The sequence below is a fragment of the Triticum dicoccoides genome, chromosome 1B (genome assembly GCF_002162155.2).
Source record: "Triticum dicoccoides isolate Atlit2015 ecotype Zavitan chromosome 1B, WEW_v2.0, whole genome shotgun sequence".
Taxonomy (NCBI): domain Eukaryota; kingdom Viridiplantae; phylum Streptophyta; class Magnoliopsida; order Poales; family Poaceae; genus Triticum; species Triticum dicoccoides.
The window spans coordinates 280,297,491-280,303,326 of NC_041381.1; positions in this window are offsets into that span (position 1 = coordinate 280,297,491).

Sequence of the window (5,836 nt, forward strand, 5' to 3'; positions counted from 1 at the left end):
TGATTGAGTATTGATAGTCACATCAAATACATTGAGGACCGTTGAATCCTTTGTTGGATTATTATCCGGCAATGTCCTTCATATTCAAAATCTTGTGCGCTCTTCCCCTAATACATATTGCCATCGGTAAATTGTATCCTCTGCTTATTGTCAACCATGCTCTATCATTGAGATGATGTTATATGCTCTGGAAGTTAGTGGTATATGTTCCTAAGATACCCCTACGGGTTGAACCTATACCTTTCCTAAATCTGTGTGAACTCGAAAGAGATGTGAGTCATACTCTTCTGGTGCTTCACCAGATAAATCTTTCGCGCTACAAATTCTTCGAAAACGAGGAGTGAATGAAAGATTATGCATTGAAGAAGTGGGAGTCGACCTTGAACCTTTGTGTTCATGCCCATGGACCCGATGTAGAACTTATCATGGAAGCTGCTCGAAAAAATAATTACCCCTTGTTATAAGTCCATCTTGTATCGGTGGTTTGATCATTCATAACCGTGGTTCCAACCATAGTTTATCCTGAATTCTATTTCCCGGACAAGTTAAAATACTTGTCTACTGCAAGTCATTTCACTTGTCCAACCTCTAATTTGATCTACCTTCAAGTATTGCCTCATGTTATCTCAAGGATATTGTGTCATTGCACTACCTCTTGTAAATTCTTAATTAAAGTGATACTCTGTCACATCATTCCTAGCCTGATTGGCTACATCATTATCGTCCTAAATTTTAATTGTGCTACCTGGTCCTTCCCGGAGCACAATTTTTCAAAGATGAGCTAAGCTTACGTCGATCTTCTTCATCTTATCATTTCACCTCGAAGAACAAGCTTGATTTTGAACTTGTGTCGTATTCATGGTTCCAATAGCCTTTCGCTTCATCCTTCCTGTTGCTTGATGTTGTCGCTCCTCGATGGCATCTTCATAGAACCTCTCGACAAATGTGTCGTGATCAGCATCAACATTTTTACTTCCATTGAGATGACAATTGAATTTCATGGTGAGAAATACCATCCTTGACCTTCAATGATTTGAGTTATCATTGACAACCCCCTTGTCTTCTTTCCAACACATGTTTGATCATGTCTTGGTTATACCTTGGACTCCTTTGCTATTCCTGCAATTGTTCATTGAGTATTTCTTGTGATCTTCAACTCCAACCCCTACTTGGAACACCATGTATATGCTACCTCGAAGCATGACTGAGGTATTCTGAATATTAATAAGAACATTGGAAGCACATTGTCGAATGTTTCTTGATCTATTATCCAAACACCGTTGTATGTGTAATATCATGATTCTTCCCTCGCCCCCTTTATCTAAATGTTTTTGAACTTGTTGTTATATCATGTATATCCTGCTCCGCTTCCCCTGGGGAAGGATATACCCCAAATTCTTGTGTGCAAACGCATTTTCCTTTCCATTGGTCTGATTAATCCGATAATTTCAATTTTTTTCCTTTCCATTGGTTTGTTTAACCTTCTTGTGATCTATATGATATAAGCAGGAATAATTCCCTGCTTATGAAAACACCTCGCTGTACAATTTGTCTGTAAGACCTTGTTATTATTGTTGTTGACATTCAGTAACCACCGATGGACGAGAACTTTGCCTATTGGTCCGCCTTGTTCAACGAGCAGGAAAATAGTTCTCTCCGTCCCTCGCCCTTGGTACCAACGTTGTTGACAACATAACAGGCAGTCTATCATCTGACGTGCCATGCTATCGGCCTCCTTTCTACTTTTAACCCACATGGTGGGCCCATAACCCACAATTCCACAGGATGGAAACCTGACTCCTGTACATCCCTGTTTTCCAAAGTTGTCCCTCGCGCTTGCCTTCGTATGTAATTCATGAGCCACCTTCCTAGTGATCTATTCTAGTAACAGACGCAATAATTTTGTTGTTGTTGCTCTGAACCCCTTTCACCTTTTGATTAGGCATCAAATGATAGCATGCCCGTTAAAACTTCTCATGGTACCTTCATACTGTGCTCTCGATGTTTTATTAAGTTTCAACTCGAGAGATACTTTCGCCTCATTCCCTGAATTGTTCACCAGATAATTAACCCTATAAGGGTCAGTTCTCCCGAAGTTACTCTTTACTTCTCCACTTAAATCTCGGGACGAGATTTCTTGTAGTGGAGGAGATTTGTAACACCCCCAGTGTCATGCTACAGTAACCCCCTGTGATTAAGCTAATCATTTTTTCCAAACAGTGCTTAATTACCTTGTTTAATATCCCATTTGAAATTCCAGTCAATTCAAATTCAAGTGAAGTTTGGAGTTGCTCAAAAGTTGCTAGAAAAATGTTCATCATTTGTCAAAAATTCCATAACAATTATTTGTTAAGGAACACAACATCACTTTTGTGCAAAGATGAGCACTAGCAATTATAACAGCACCAAATCAGCATTTTGAAATGTTATCCTATTTATGAAAAATACCAAATGAATTCTTCTGGTCTCCAAAATATTTGTGGCACTGTCTAATATCACCAGGGAATAAAAGGGGCACTTCCCATATTTTTTTCCAAAGAAAATAACATGCCCAATATTTTCTAACCTATCTCTGTTTATTAAAAAAACAGAAAAGCAAAGTTGTTTAAATAAAAGAGAAAACCTGCCCTGTATCCCCCTGCCCTACTCGACTTTAGCCCATCTCGGCCCAGCCAGCCCACTTCCCCCCGGTCGCCTTCTCCTATTCCCCGACCGAGTCGCTACAGGCGCGGCTCCGCCGGGCCACCTCGCCGGCTCCGCCGAGGAGATAAGGCCGATCTCCTCGGCCTCGTCAGCTCCCTCCCCCGCCCGCGCAGATATTTTTGCCTCGCCCCTACTCTCCCACGCTCTCTCCCTCTCCCTCTCCCTCTCTGCTTCGGCCGAGCGCCACCGTGGCCTCGCCGCCGAGCTGACCACGGCCGCCTGCCGCCCCTTGCCACGTCGTCGTACCCAGGAGCTTCGACGAGCACCGCTACGTTGTCTGCGCCCTCGGCTTCGAGCTCGGAGCCACCGGAGCGCCCGCCTCATCTTCTTCTTCTTCCTCGGCCCCGACACGCTTCGCCGCTGATTCCATCGTCGTCGACCCTCCCCCGAGCCCACTGCCTTCCACTACCGACCCGCAATGAGCACCGCCCTTTTCCCCTCTTGTTTCCCCCTGCTGCCTCACCCGTAGCCATGCTCGCCGCCATGGGCCGAGCTCACCTCCATCGTGCAGCTCGCTGCCGTTGTCGCCGTCGTTCTCGTGGCCATTTGAGCACGACAGTGTGCTCGAGGCACCTCTACGGTGCGGCCGGAGTCCTCCCTTTCGCCGCTAGGGCCGCGTGCCGTCGTCCCCGTAGCACACCCGAATTCGATGCCGCCGTGGCTTCCTACCTCCCGCTGCTGCAACTGCTTGACGCGCCCTCCTTCGTCGGTAGCCGCTGGCCCACCGCGCCGATCGCCCCTCGCTGGCTCTGCCTGTGCGGCCGCCGCCGCTGCTGCGCCCACCGGCGCATAGCCGCGCCCACGCCTCCCCCACCGCGTCTGCCTCGCCGTGGCCATATGCCGCCCCGGCCACGTGCACCCGCGGCCCTACTGGCCTCACCTGTCACGCAGACCACTTCCCCGCCCCACTCCGCATAGCTCGTCTCCGCCGTCAGCCGCTGCCCCGGCCGACCGGCGCCCCGGGGCTCCGTCCGCTGCGCCTGGGCTACGCCCCGACAGGTAACCCGCGCCCGCCCCGTTAACCACCCGCTCAAGTGGCCAGACGGGCTACTGCCAACGGGGCCCCACGCCCCCTTAAAAAAAGGTTTTCAAAATCAATTAATTAATTAATTAATTAACTTAACAAATTGTGTTTAATTAACCTAATCAATTAACTAATCTAATTAACCCTATTTAGTTAGCCTTAGTCAATGACAGGTGGGTCCCGCTGGACCCAAGGTCAGGTTTGACTGTGGTCAGCTGGGTTTGACCTGCTGACGTCATGGTGATGTCATGCTGACATCACCTTTCACTGTTCTGGATAATGTTCAATTTGAGTAATTAAATAAATTTCAGAAATCTTTAAAACTTTGATAAATCATATAAAATAAACCGTAACTTGGATGAAAATGTTTTCTACATGAAAGTTGCTCAGAAAAACGAGACGAATCTGAATACGCGGTCCGTTCATCTGTCACATGCCCCTAGTAGGCTGAACGTGGAACATTCCCCCTCCGGTCATGTGTGTGACACAGGTCCGGAACCAGGAATACATTCCCGGTTGAATTCCCCCTTCACCTATATCGTGTAGACATACATTAAGTCACATCCGGCACAGCTTATTGCTACGGTATGCTTTGTGATGCTATGTTTGCTTTATATTTACTGTTTCTTCCCCCTCTTCTCTCCGGTAGACCCCGAGACCGATGTTGCCCCTGTGATCGACTACGTCCACGACGACCCCTCCTTGCCATAGCTACCAGGCAAGGCCCCCTTTGATCATCCCGATATCGCCCATTCTATTCTCGCATGCTTGCATTAGATTTTGCTATTGTTATTGTTTGCTCCTATTCTGATGCATAGCCTGCTTTGTAACCTGCTTATCGTTACCTTACCTGCTTATCCTAAACTGCTTAGTATAGGTTAGTTAGTGATCCATCTGTGCCCCCCACCTTGTCCTTGTTGCCCCTGCTTCATCATTGAAGACCCGATCAACGGGATCGAAGACCAAGCCCCGGCAACGCACATCACTTTCCCCTTAGTTGCTCGACACTACTTGGTCACTATCGAGTGCCGAGGGTGAGACCTCTACAACACTTCTGATGTTAACCCTGTAGTGTAGCTATTCGGTCGTTGTCATCGAGGGTGATTCCGCCTTGACCACTTTCGATACGACTCTGTCGTGCAACCCCTCAAGTGTGAACCTCGGGGGTGATTCCTCTTACGTTCACCTTGATGATTACATCGAGTGGAATTCATCGGGGGTGATTCCTCGGGTTTTCCCCTTATTGTTTAGACACACAGTTACTATGATTACTATGACTTTACACTGAACCATGTTACTAAAGACGGGTCGACCCTGAGGGGTACTCGCGCGAGCATAATTGCGAGTGATGTGGAGTCGGGTTAACCTGGAAGGTGCCCACGAGATAATTACGAGGCGTGGCCGGGAATTCTTAGCCCTTGCTGCAAGTCCTCGAGCCGGGGCAACGGGGTCACATCTTTCGTGAGTCTCTGCTTGTTACCGTGTGTTCCTAATCCACTATGATTTGGATATTTGATCCGAGGGGCCTTTGGCCTGATAGCACTAACCATCACGTGGGCATAGTATGGGCGTTCTGCGTCGTATACATCAGCCGAAGCTTAATAGACGTTAGCGACTGAGTGGCACACGCCGGGTTGGACTGGTAAGCACCTGCCTTTTTTAGGAGGTAGCTAGGTCTACTCATCGGCCACGTTCGCAACGTGCAGGAGTTCTCGGGGAGATGGCCCATGACCCGTGGGGGCATAGGTTTAGTCTGGCGTGCTGACCTCTCTATTAAGCCTAGGTCGGGTTGCGGCGTATTGTTTGGTCGAGGCCGGGCATGACCCAGGAAAGTGTGTCCGGTCGGAGTTAATCGAGCGTGGTGGGTAAGTTGGTGCACCCCTGCAGGGAAGAAAACATCTATTGATAGCCTGTCCTGCGGTAACGGACACTTGGAGTTGTATCCCGATCGATACAACTAGAACTGGATACTTGTGATGAGAATTGGATTGTGATGAGAAATGGATAGTATGGCTCTGGGATTGCTTTCTCGCAGGGAGTCGAGAAAGGATCTCTGGCCGAGGTTGATAACACTACTACTACTTTACTTTATGCTACTCTACTCCCTCC